The 14611-nt window shown below is 40.4% G+C and overlaps 1 long non-coding RNA gene across 5 annotated transcripts; it reads right to left on the bottom strand.

Moving 5' to 3' along the window:
• Nucleotides 1-2990: 2990 nt before the first annotated feature.
• Nucleotides 2991-8178, bottom strand: LOC118472094 (uncharacterized). 5 transcript variants are annotated; one of them, XR_004849662.1, is made up of 7 exons: nucleotides 7959-8178; nucleotides 6983-7124; nucleotides 6429-6689; nucleotides 6197-6282; nucleotides 4308-4577; nucleotides 3737-3841; nucleotides 2991-3646 (listed from the first exon to the last, which is right to left on the bottom strand). It is a non-coding gene; the product is annotated as an uncharacterized lncRNA (long non-coding RNA). The 5 variants fall into 5 exon arrangements; XR_004849665.1 differs by having other exon boundaries at nucleotides 4308-4605; nucleotides 7959-8123; XR_004849664.1 differs by lacking the exon at nucleotides 6983-7124 and having other exon boundaries at nucleotides 7959-8125.
• Between the last annotated feature and the right edge of the window lie 6433 nt (nucleotides 8179-14611).

Below are 14611 nucleotides of genomic sequence, written 5' to 3'. Positions count from 1 at the left end.
GTCGACGATCAATGGCCACACAACCCTAATTTTTGTCGAAAATAGCCATGAACGACCATTTTCAATGACACTGAAGGCTAACACCTATGGATTTTTGACCAAGAAATGGTCTCCACCATAAATCCAAGAATATGATCTATGACAAGGAAACATATGTGTAGTGAGGTGTATGAGCCTCTGGTCGAAGATCAATGGCCACACAACCCCCATTTTTGTCGAAAATAGCCATGAATGACCATTTTCAAAAATACCAAAGGCTAACACATTCGGATTTTTGCCCAAGAAATGGTTTCCACCAGAAATCCAAGAATGTGATATATGGCAAGGAAACATATGTGGGGTGAGGTGTACGATCCTCTGGTCGATGATCAATGGCCACACAACCCCCATTTTGCCGAAAATAGCCATGAACGACCATTTTCAATAATACCGAAGGCTAACACGTACGAGTTTTTGACCAAGAAATGGTCTCCACCAGAAATCCAAGAATGTGATCTATGGCAAGGAAACATATGTGGGGTGAGGTTTATGAGCCTCTAGTCGATGATAAATGGCCACACAACCCCAATTTTTTATGAAAATAGCCATGAGCGACCATTTTCAATAATACTAGAGGATAAGACCTACGGATTTTTGACCAAGAAATGGTCTCCACCAGAAATCCAAGAATGTGATCTATGGCAAGGAAACATATGTGGGGTGAGGTGTATGAGCCTCTGGTCGATGATCAATGGCCACACAACCCCCATTTTTGTCGAAAATAGCCATGAACGACCATTTTCAATAATACCGAAGGCTAACACCTACGGATTTTTGACCAAGAAATGGTCTCCACCAGAATTCCAAGAATGTGATCTACGGCAAGGAAACATATGTGGGGTGAGGTGTATGAGCCTCTGGTCGACGATCAATGGCCACACAACCCTAATTTTTGTCGAAAATAGCCATGAACGACCATTTTCAATGACACTGAAGGCTAACACCTACGGATTTTTGACCAAGAAATGGTCTCCACCATAAATCCAAGAATGTGATCTATGACAAGGAAACATATGTGTAGTGAGGTGTATGAGCCTCTGGTCGAAGATCAATGGCCACACAACCGCCATTTTTGTCGAAAATAGCCATGAATGACCATTTTCAAAAATACCAAAGGACATTCGGATTTTTGCCCAAGAAATGGTCTCCACCAGAAATCCAAGAATGTGATCTATGGCAAGGAAACATATGTGGGGTGAGGTGTACGAGCCTCTGGTCGATGATCAATTGCCACACAACCCCCATTTTGCCGAAAATAGCCATGAACGACCGTTTTCAATAATACCGAAGGCTAACACGTACGTGTTTTTGACCAAGAAATGGTCTCCGCCAGAAATCCAAGAATGTGATCTATGGCAAGGAAACATATGTGGGGTGAGGTTTATGAGCCTCTAGTCGATGATAAATGGCCACACAACCCCCATTTTTTATGAAAATAGCCATGAGCGACCATTTTCAATAATACTAGAGGCTAACACCTACGGATTTTTGACCAAGAAATGGTCTCCACCAGAAATCCAAGAATGTGATCTATGGCAAGGAAACATATGTGGGGTGAGGTGTATGAGCCTCTGGTCGATGATCAATGGCCACACAACCCCCATTTTTGTCGAAAATAGCCATGAACGACCATTTTCAATAATACCGAAGGCTAACACCTATGGATTTTTGACCAAGAAATGGTCTCCACCCAAAATCCAAGAATGTGATCTACGGCAAGGAAACATATGTGGGGTGAGGTGTATGAGCCTCTGGTCGACGATCGATGGCCACACAACCCTAATTTTTGTCGAAAATAGCCATGAACGAGCATTTTCAATGACACAGAAGGCTAACACCTATGGATTTTTGACCAAGAAATGGTCTCCACCATAAATCCAAGAATGTGATCTATGGCAAGGAAACATATGTGTAGTGAGGTGTATGAGCCTCTGGTCGAAGATCAATGGCCACACAACCCCCATTTTTGTCGAAAATAGCCATGAATGACCATTTTCAAAAATACCAAAGGCTAACACATTCGGATTTTTGCCCAAGAAATGGTCTCCACCAGAAATCCAAGAATGTGATATATGGCAAGGAAACATATGTGGGGTGAGGTGTACGAGCCTCTGGTCGATGATCAATGGCCACACAACCCCCATTTTGCCGAAAATAGCCATGAACGACCATTTTCAATAATACCGAAGGCTAACACGTACGAGTTTTTTACCAAGAAATGGTCTCCACCAGAAATCCAAGAATGTGATCTATGGCAAGGAAACATATGTGGGGTGAGGTTTATGAGCCTCTAGTCGATGATAAATGGCCACACAACCCCAATTTTTTATGAAAATAGCCATGAGCGACCATTTTCAATAATACTAGAGGCTAAGACCTACAGATTTTTGACCAAGAAATGGTCTCCACCAGAAATCCAAGAATGTGATCTATGGCAAGGAAACATATGTGGGGTGAGGTGTATGAGCCTCTGGTCGATGATCAATGGCCACACAACCACTACAACCTTTTAGGGCTTCTGTGACATTATGATTATGTCACTAACTAGTATTTATTTGTCACAAGTTGTATTTTGGTGACACCATTGTGACGAAAAGGACATCGTCACAGAAGGTGCGTGTTAAATAGCCTACAATGACGACCAACAAAAAATTGTCATAGATTTTATGACGCATACCATATTCGTCACTAAATCTATGACATTCTATTTCGTCATAAGTGCCTCTAAAAACGTCACAACTCGTACTGCCATGCATTGCCACATGGCTAATGGGAATGACGTGGCATGTGACATGGCAAAACATTTATGACGAAAACATTTGTCATAGATTTGATCACGTGGAAAGCCACGTGGCAGATGACGTGGCAATGCATTTGTGACAAAAAATTACATCATAAAATATGATGAAATGGCAAGTGATGTGGCGAAGCATTTATGATAGATACAATCGTCATCAGAAGGAAGATGTCATATAAATTCATATCGTCGTAGAATATTACACATCACAACCAAAATATCTTATGAATTTGTTTAACACAAATATTTCATCCAACAAAGAATCATATAACTTCAAAACATATATCTACAAATCCTTTTACATAAGATCCAAAGAAAATCCTATAACTTCAACTCAAGGAATTAAACATTAAGCTTAATTGAAAATAATCCTATAAATTCAAATCCAGAGCTATTGTAACTAGCTACTATAGCAACCATAAGGCTGCAGATCCTATAGTGGTCAAGTAGACTTGAGATGGAGGCACTTGGCCTCTATTGAAGCTTAACAGTTGACTAAGGAGATTGTTATTTTCTTCGGTCGACCTCTTCATACTATCAATGGTCTCCTGAGATGACTGCCTGAGCATTTAAGGTTTACACTTCTTCCCAAAGTCCATCTTTTTCTTGCTTCTTGGCCTCCAGTCGATCCTGAAGTTGTTGAACCTTTATAAAAACTATTGATGTTGAGCTTTTCTTGGAGACGGACTAAAGACCAAGATTGCATAAGAACACACTGGAGCCCAGTTGCACACTATAAACAACTTCTGTAGGATATTTCGGTTGTTGTCCATCTTGAACTGATGTTGCCACCATTTCTTCCATATCAACCTAATATAAAGGTTAAAGGTTATTCATCAGGATAGTATACCGCAAGTTGCAAGTTGTGAGTACGAACATGCAAGGAAAATAAGCACTTACAATAGCTTTCTGAACATTTTTGCTAAAACCTTTCTTTTTGCTGCAATGCATCTCCTTAAAAAGATCTATTGCACTAGGTTCAGCATCCTTATATTTGTCTTGCTTCTGAAATGATATAAAATGAGTCCGGTGAGAATGGAGATCTTGAAATAAGGTACATGGTGGATTTCGAAATAACAATTTAAAAAACATTTTAGATATGAATAGTGCCAAAGCATTTCAATGAAATAGTATGAAAGCATCCTTCAAGTAACACTAGTATGGTCACTCTTTATTATGTAAAGAAAATAAACAACGATGATTATAGAGAACATCAAGTTTCCTAAAATCTAATCATAACTTCTCAGAACAAAGTATTCTAGAGCACCATTTTGCAGAAAACAACTATGTGTGTTGATCATCATGTTTATTAAAATTCAGAAGTAATATCAAAAGTAGAACATTAGTTAAACACACATACTACACTCTAAAGAATAAAAAAAATCAAAAGAAGACTATACGAGAGAACTAAATTCTTGATAATTCTGTAAGCACACAGAATCAATGCATACAATCATGATAAGAAATGTACCTTCAAAGTACATGTAGACGTCATCCTTTCAGCACCATGGCTTGCGCTACCTCACAATGACAGCTGGCATCACCTTCTTCCTAAGGTTAGGCTTTCCATTCTCCATGGTCACCAACACAGGCAGAAGGACGCCTGTTAAGGCGCCCTTGATTCCCTTCACAGAAATGATGTAGAGGTTCTTGGCTCCAGTGTTACCAGCACAGTTCACAGTAGCTATCAATGGTAGACCTAATGACATCCAGAACTTGTTACCAGCAGTACCTCCATGCCCTGCAGTTCAAAACACACACACAAAAGTCTAATACATCATTATGAAGTGTAAACTATAGATAACAAGCAACATTTAAAGCACATTGATGTGAAATAAATTGTACACATTGCCAAAGTTTGTTTAAAGAGAGCCTAAGTAGGAGTAAATGACAAAATACAGAAACGCCTAGACCGAGAAATGTGACACGCTGCTCTTCACTTAAGATCAACTAGGTTAGCTCTTTACACATGAAAGAGGAAAACATCATGTGACAATTCGATTAACTCTTTACACATGAAACAGAACACTGGGGAGGATTGGTAGTAGGTAAACATTTAACAACAATATTGACTAAATGAAGTTACCACCAATCATCTAATAAATAGCATCATTTCATATAACTAAACACTAGACCATTAGGCGTGCTTTGCGCGCCCTGCAGTTTCAACCGTTTGTGATCGTCCTAAAAACTGTAGTTTAACCAAAACAGTAACTATCGCAGCACTTTCTCTTGTAATGGTGGGAAGCATAATGATAGCAAACAAAAAATGGAACACAGATAACATATAAGGGGGCATTTCAATTTGGGTCATGTGCCTACAGTAATGCACTTGGTAGCATGCACTGTTTTATAATTTGAAATTTACAGTAATGCACTTGGTTTCATGCACTGTTCAAAGGTAGGTCAATTAAGTTCTGTTAATTCATTCCAATCCAAAAACAAATACAGTGGGATGTCTTTTGTGAACTGATGCTTGTACAATACTCCAAATCTTAATTCATTCACAAAACCAATAATTTAATAAGCAGTATTATGACAGATATGGCGCTTGAGACTTTAAAGATCCCTTTCTAGATATCTCAGGAAGAAAAAATAATTGTACTAATTCAAAGTAGGCTTATGTTTTCATAATGCTATTACTCTACAAGTCCACAGGTTTGCATATCACTCACCAAGCAAAGCATTGAAGTGTACAAGCAGGAATAGAGTCTAGCAATTCAACGTAACAATATGATTCTGCAGGAAGTTGATTGTAACGGGTAAAGACTGAAGGAGGACAGCAAGGTGAGCTCGCTTAGATAGGAATTATACTAAAAGGCTTAAATAGTTAAACTGACTCTTCATGGGTTTGAATTGGTACATTAGGATCATTGAACTGTCAGATGGTAAGATCTCAAGATGATTTCTATGATACTATTGTCTACTTATTGATGCCATAACCAAGAATAAACTAGGCTCTCAATCCAAACATGCTATCAATATAGTAGCAAAGAAACAAAGATGACATCACAAAATAAGTCATTATGAACATGAATATATGACAACTTATAAGCAAAGGAAATTAACCAAAAGGAATATCCATACTACAAGATGATGGTCTTCGATTTGAAGCTTTTGATATAGCATTGAAATCTAAGCTGGTTTCAGAAACATATATTTCCATAGCAAAATGGTGAACCAAAACAAAACCCTAGTATGTATTCAGATTTCAGAATCTTAGTGAATCGAGAGAGAAAAGTCACACTATGGTTAGCTAAAAAGAACAGATTTTGGAGATGGTGATAAATAGATGTTACAACGTTAAATGGTCATTTGCTAATAAAATGCTTAGGTTTTGAGTGAAACAAGTATTTATACCTTCATAAACTTCGCTCCACCAAAATACTCCTCTTGTTTGAGGCGGACAGTCTTCACATATCTTGATACATATGTAGCTTTTCCATCTTTAATGTGCATGGCATGAATCATCCAATTAGACAAAATGAAGATGGTATCACATTTAGTACACCATGAATTATTAACACAACCTTTTGCTAGTTTAATAAAAAAAGTAACATGATATACTACATGAACATAGTTAAGTCAGTACATCTCAACATTGAAGTTCTGCTACGAGACTCCCTCATCAGCTTCTAATCTCCACAAACAGCCACTGCCATGGACTTGTACACCTCGACAGTAAATCCCTGGCCTTGGCGACCATCCCTCTAGCTCTAATGCAAACTTAGTAGCTTGAATAGGTGGCTCTGGCTTTTGTTCCCTTCAGTGATTTGGGTTGGAATCTTGATTCCCAGTCCTCTGCTTAACGATTCAAGTTGCCTGCCCATTCTATTTGACCTTGGTATGATTTCTGTTGTTTGTGGTCATGCCAAAAAATGTACATTATCTTACACAATTAGTGTCAAATATAAATAATTATAATTGTATAGACACAGACTGTTTTTATAAGAGTAATGTTGCATATAACTAAACATTAGTTGTGATAAAACATAATACAACATATGAATAATTGAGTTCAAAATGAAGTTTTACACAAATGGGGTAAGTATAGGTTCTCAATATATATTTGTGACTCGCCAAAATCATTCATGATATTATCCTAGTAATGATAGATATCGCAGTCCAAAAAGTTAAGATGCCTACTTGCCATGATTCCCAGTGTGGTTATCACCATCTTCCTGTATCTAGGAAGTAGGTTGTGCAATAGATATCGCCGTGTGTACTCCAACGGCAGTGAGCACCTTCTCCCTGTCGTCGGCGGAGAATTTGCCGAGCGAGGAGGCCGCTGAAGGCTCGGAGCGAGTCATTCGCGCAGCCACAGTGTAAGGCACCAGAAAATGTTACTGATCATACCATGGTAGCAGGCTAGCAGCTAGAAATGTTACTAATCATAGAAAATATCATACAAGTAACCTTATTAGCAGAAAATGTAGGGAACACTAGCCACACAAGCAACATATTAACTGATCATACCACAGCTAGAAATGTTACTGAATGGATTAACCAATAGTACTGGCCCCTTAGGCGGCTTTCAAAGCTACGCTAGTTGTATCTAATTATGTCCCTAATGAACACAATAATTGTGAATTCCAGTAGTGTTGAATGCTACTAGCTCATACTAGCAGGAGTAAATGACTATTGACTAGTATATAGCTATAGCAGCAAGGGGGCCAGAGGCAGTAATAAAATCAATCGTACCCCGGTCTCGAGTCGGCAAGCCTGAGCAGCATCAGGACACAACCATAACGAGCGTTCCTATGAGGCCGTAGGGGGAGGGAGCAGTGAAAGCTCGCACGGGCGCACCGGGTGGGTGGCCAGCCGCCAGCTCCAGGATCGGAAGCGATTGAGAGAAGCAAGCGCGAGTCATACGCGCGGCGCCGTGATGGTGAGGACGAGGCAGGCAATAGAGAAGAGGAGGAGGTGAGGCATGGAGAAGCGGACAAGGCGCGATGGCTACCGAACCGGCGGTGCAGTGGGCGGTCGTCGGCTATGGCTTGCGGCCTCCGGAGGTGTGGCGGGGGTGTCAAGGATTGAGGATTGGCCCAGCAAGATTGCGTGCTGCCTTTCAAGCCTAGATCCAGTGAGTGACGAACAAAGATGAACAGTTAAACAAAATTACCTTCGGATTTCTAGGATAGTCGTGTGGATCTCTTCCCTAGAGGCATCTCTAATGGAACTGCCGTGCGGAGGTCGTTGGATCTCGCAGCCGGCTAGTACGAGGTTGGGGAAGATGTTTGTGGGAACTGCCGTCCTAACATATCGGAGAAGGAAATAAATATCCCTTCCCATATATTAGTTTTTTGGCGGCATCGAATTTTTATTTTTGATACGCCATCTGCGGTCCAGGCGTCCGGTCCACCCCCACTGGCCACTATGACTTCAACACGGTAATTCCCCAGACCCAGCGACAACCTATGCCCAACAGGAAACAACAATACTCCTTCAGGCTTTGGCAGTTGAGCGATTCAGATTTCAGAGAATCAGAGAAGAACAAACAAAGATTTCAGAAGAACAGAACAGACTTCGTTCTAGTAGTATGTTATCTATCTTTACCTTATGACCAGTAGTAACTAATTAGTTACATATATGTTTTAGTGACCATTTCTAATGAATTAGTCTACGACCAGTAATAACAATCTGATAATTAGTTACTACGGCCGGTATGCAGTGGAGTCTTCCAAATCTAGCTTTTAAATTGTGGTCTGCTTGTGAGATGCTTGATTTATCATTTCATATGGAAGATGTCAACACCACGTGTTTATTTATAGTTGTTTATTGTAAATAATGACATATAACATTGTCTTCACCTTCAGACTTTGTTTGGGTGCTCTAGTATTTATCTCAATACGCATGGATTGAGCATGTGTATTGAGATAAATACTAGAGTAACCAAACAAAGCCTCAGTTGGGCGCCAACAGCAACAAAAGAAAGTGCAGTGGGACTACTTCCACCCTGGCCAAAAAGATGAAATTGCACGAAGCTAAAAATAAGAAGCTCATCAACTATGTTGATGTCCTGTGGTGCCGAGGAGCACCGGCGAGTGGGCAGCACGGTGTGTCTCGATTGCATGTGAAGGATTACCGGCTCTTGCAAGCTCGAGAGCTAGGCGAAGGTAGATTGAAGTTTCACACACCCGGAGATTGAATCCACGTGCCCTTTATGGTTAGGTTGTTCACGAAAGATAAGATCGGATCGCTTTATCTGGGGATTCTGATATTTGGACGGCTAAACAGCTTGGACTTGTAATGATACAAATGCCTTTAAGTTTCGTGGTCCAATGAAATAGATTCACAAATTTAACATATAAAGCATGAACTTGTTTACAGTGTAGCGATCGAAGCCTTTGCTCTTGTCTGCACGTCATGGGTTCAAGTTCCAACTTTGTTCTTCAAAATACTTATTGTTCTCTAGTTTATTTTTAAACTAAACCACGACAAATAAAAAAGAACGGAGGGAGTACTAAATAATATTTAGTTTTTTGCATTTTGAAAAGATGACATTTTTATCAAATAATATTTATCTCTATGGTTTAACCGACAACCCAATTTTACTACAACGAAGGCCGTAAGTTTTTGTGATCTCCAACAAAGAAAGGTCAAACATGGTTTCAACAAGAAACATATATCATTTCTTTTAAAAACTATATCAAATATTTATGATGAACATGTATCTTCATGCAATGTCATCACGTATGATGTACATCAATTTATGATGATTCCCTCATGTGACACATTCATATTGTCATAACATATCGTCATAAACATGATGACACACCAAGTTATGACGTTTTTTATGACGTGGCTTAACTTTTTGTCACTAAATTGTTTAGGTTCCAAGAAATCGTCATAAACATAGTCATCTACTGACAAATTTTACTATTGTCATTAAGCATTTGTCACAGAAGGCCTAAATGGTTGTAGTGAACCCCCATTTTTGTCGAAAATAGCCATGAACCACCATTTTCAATAATACCGAAGGCTAACACCTACGGATTTTTGACCAAGAAATGGTCTCCACCAGAATTCCAAGAATGTGATCTACGGCAAGGAAACATATGTGGGGTGAGGTGTATGAGCCTCTGGTCGACGATCAAAGGCCACACAACCCTATTTTTTGTCGAAAATAGCCATGAACGACCATTTTCAATGACACTGAAGGCTAACACCTACGGATTTTTGACCAAGAAATGGTCTCCACCATAAATCCAAGAATGTGATCTATGACAAGGAAACATATGTGTAGTGAGGTGTATGAGCCTCTGGTCGAAGATCAATGGCCACACAACCGCCATTTTTGTCGAAAATAGCCATGAATGACCATTTTCAAAAATACCAAAGGACATTCGGATTTTTGCCCAAGAAATGGTCTCCACCAGAAATCCAAGAATGTGATCTATGGCAAGGAAACATATGTGGGGTGAGGTGTATGAGCCTCTGGTCGATGATCAATGGCCACACAACCCCCATTTTGCCGAAAATAGCCATGAACGACCATTTTCAATAATACCGAAGGCTAACACGTATGAGTTTTTGACCAAGAAATGGTCTCCACCAGAAATCCAAGAATGTGATCTATGGCAAGGAAACATATGTGGGGTGAGTTTTATGAGCCTCTAGTCGATGATAAATGGCCACACAACCCCCATTTTTTATGAAAATTGCCATGAGCGACCATTTTCAATAATACTAGAGGCTAACACCTACGGATTTTAGACCAAGAAATGGTCTCCACCAGAAATCCAAGAATGTGATCTATGGCAAGGAAACATATGTGGGGTGAGGTGTATGAGCCTCTGGTCGATGATCAATGGCCACACAACCCCCATTTTTGTCGAAAATAACCATGAACGACCATTTTCAATAATACCGAAGGCTAACACCTATGGATTTTTGACCAAGAAATGGTCTCCACCCAAAATCCAAGAATGTGATCTACGGCAAGGAAACATATGTGGGGTGAGGTGTATGAGCCTCTGGTCGACGATCGATGGCCACACAACCCTAATTTTTGTCGAAAATAGCCATGAACGAGCATTTTCAATGACACAGAAGGCTAACACCTATGGATTTTTGACCAAGAAATGGTCTCCACCATAAATCCAAGAATGTGATCTATGGCAAGGAAACATATGTGTAGTGAGGTGTATGAGCCTCTGGTCGAAGATCAATGGCCACACAACCCCCATTTTTGTCGAAAATAGCCATGAATGACCATTTTCAAAAATACCAAAGGCTAACACATTCGGATTTTTGCCCAAGAAATGGTCTCCACCAGAAATCCAAGAATGTGATATATGGCAAGGAAACATATGTGGGGTGAGGTGTACGAGCCTCTGGTCGATGATCAATGGCCACACAACCCCCATTTTGCCGAAAATAGCCATGAACGACCATTTTCAATAATACCGAAGGCTAACACGTACGAGTTTTTTACCAAGAAATGGTCTCCACCAGAAATCCAAGAATGTGATCTATGGCAAGGAAACATATGTGGGGTGAGGTTTATGAGCCTCTAGTCGATGATAAATGGCCACACAACCCCAATTTTTTATGAAAATAGCCATGAGCGACCATTTTCAATAATACTAGAGGCTAAGACCTACAGATTTTTGACCAAGAAATGGTCTCCACCAGAAATCCAAGAATGTGATCTATGGCAAGGAAACATATGTGGGGTGAGGTGTATGAGCCTCTGGTCGATGATCAATGGCCACACAACCCCCATTTTTGTCGAAAATAGCCATGAACCACCATTTTCAATAATACCGAAGGCTAACACCTACGGATTTTTGACCATGAAATGGTCTCCACCAGAATTCCAAGAATGTGATCTACGGCAAGGAAACATATGTGGGATGAGGTGTATGAGCCTCTGGTCGACGATCAAAGGCCACACAACCCTAATTTTTGTCGAAAATAGCCATGAACGACCATTTTCAATGACACTGAAGGCTAACACCTACGGATTTTTGACCAAGAAATGGTCTCCACCATAAATCCAAGAATGTGATCTATGACAAGGAAACATATGTGTAGTGAGGTGTATGAGCCTCTGGTCGAAGATCAATGGCCACACAACCGCCATTTTTGTCGAAAATAGCCATGAATGACCATTTTCAAAAATACCAAAGGACATTCGGATTTTTGCCCAAGAAATGGTCTCCACCAGAAATCCAAGAATGTGATCTATGGCAAGGAAACATATGTGGGGTGAGGTGTATGAGCCTCTGGTCGATGATCAATGGCCACACAACCCCCATTTTGCCGAAAATAGCCATGAACGACCATTTTCAATAATACCGAAGGCTAACACGTATGAGTTTTTGACCAAGAAATGGTCTCCACCAGAAATCCAAGAATGTGATCTATGGCAAAAAAACATATGTGGGGTGAGTTTTATGAGCCTCTAGTCGATGATAAATGGCCACACAACCCCCATTTTTTATGAAAATTGCCATGAGCGACCATTTTCAATAATACTAGAGGCTAACACCTACGGATTTTTGACCAAGAAATGGTCTCCACCAGAAATCCAAGAATGTGATCTATGGCAAGGAAACATATGTGGGGTGAGGTGTATGAGCCTCTGGTCGATGATCAATGGCCACACAACCCCCATTTTTGTCGAAAATAACCATGAACGACCATTTTCAATAATACCGAAGGCTAACACCTACGGATTTTTGACGAACAAATGGTCTCCACCAGAAATCCAAGAATGTGATCTACGGCAAGGAAACATATGTGGGGTGAGGTGTATGAGCCTCTGGTCGACGATCAATGGCCACACACCCCTAATATTTGTCGAAAATAGCCATGAACGACCATTTTCAATGACACTGAAGGCTAACACCTACGGATTTTTGACCAAGAAATGGTCTCCACCATAAATCCAAGAATGTGATCTATGGCAAGGAAACATATGTGTAGTGAGGTGTATGAGCCTCTGGTCCAATATCAATGGCCACACAACCCCCATTTTTGTCGAAAATAGCCATGAACGACCATTTTCAATAGTTCCGAAGGCTAACACATTCAGATTTTTGACCAAGAAATGGTCTCCACCAGAAATCAAAGAATGTGATCTATGGCAAGGAAACATATGTGGGGTGAGGTGTACGAGCCTTTGGTCGATGATCAATGGCCACACAACCCCCATTTTTGTCGAAAATAGCCATGAATGACCATTTTCAATAATACCGAAGGCTAACACGTACGAATTTTTGACCAAGAAATGGTCTCCACCAGATATCCAAGAATGTGATCTATGGAAAGGAAACATATGTGGGGTGAGGTGTATGAGCCTCTGGTCGATGATAAATGGCCACACAACCCCCATTTCAGTCGAAAATAGCCATGAACGACCATTTTCAATAATACCGAAGGCTAACACCAACAGATTTTTGAGCAAGAAATGGTCTCCACCAGAAATCCAAGAATGTGATCTATTGCAAGAAAACATATGTGGGGTGAAGTGTACGAGCCTCTGGTCGATGATCAATGGCCACACAACCCCCATTTTTGTCGAAAATAGCCATGAACGACCATTTTCAATGACACTGAAGGCTAACACCTATGGATTTTTGACTAAGAAATGGTCTCCACCATAAATCCAAGAATTTGATCTATGGCAAGGAAACATATGTGTAGTGAGGTGTATGAGCCTCTGGTCGAAGATCAATGGCCACACAACCCCCATTTTTGTCGAAAATAGCCATGAATGACCATTTTCAAAAATACCGAAGGCTAACACATTCGGATTTTTGCCCAAGAAATGGTCTCCACCAGAAATCCAAGAATGTGATCTATGGAAAGGAAACATATGTGGGGTGAGGTGTACGAGCCTCTGGTCGATGATCAATGGCCACACAACCCCCATTTTGTCGAAAATAGCCATGAACCATTTTCAATAATACCGAAGGCTAACACGTACGAATTTTTGACCAAGAAATGGTCTCCACCAGAAATCCAAGAATGTAATCTATGGCAAGGAAACATATGTGGGGTTAGGTGTACGAGCCTCTGGTCGATGATAAATGGCCACACAACCCCCATTTTTGTCGAAAATAGCCACGAACGACCATTTTCAATAATACCGAAGGCTAACACCAACGGATTTTTGACCAAGAAATGGTCCCCACCAGAAATCCAAGAATGTGATCTATGGCAAGAAAACATATGTGGGGTGAAGTGTACGAGCCTCTGGTCGATGATCAATGGCCACACAAACCCCATTTTTGTCGAAAATAGCCATGAACGACCATTTTCAATGACACTGAACACTAACACCTACGGATTTTTGACCAAGAAATGGTCTCCACCATAAATCCAAGAATGTGATCTATGGAAAGGAAACATGTGTAGTGAGGTGTATGAGCCTTTGGTCGAATATCAATGGCCACACAACCCCCATTTTTGTCGAAAATAGCCATGAACGACCATTTTCAATAGTACCGAAGGCTAAAATATTCAGATTTTTGACCAAGAAATTGTCTCCAGCAGAAATCAAAATCAAAGAATGTGATCTATGGCAAGGAAACATATGTGGGGTGAGGTTTACGAGCCTCTGGTCGATGATCAATGGCCACACAACCCCCATTTTTGTCGAAAATAGCCATGAATGACCATTTTCAATAATACTGAAGGCTAACACGTACAGATTTTTGACCAATAAATGGTCTCCACCAGAAATCCAAGAAAGTGATCTATGGCAAGGAAACATATGTGGGGTGAGGTGTACGAGCCTCTGGTCGATGATCAATGGCCACACAA

This window comes from Zea mays, chromosome 5 (genome assembly GCF_902167145.1).
Source record: "Zea mays cultivar B73 chromosome 5, Zm-B73-REFERENCE-NAM-5.0, whole genome shotgun sequence".
NCBI classification, from domain to species: Eukaryota; Viridiplantae; Streptophyta; class Magnoliopsida; order Poales; family Poaceae; genus Zea; species Zea mays.
Note: the sequence above shows the minus strand (reverse complement) of the source record. Positions and strands in the feature narration are given on the sequence as shown.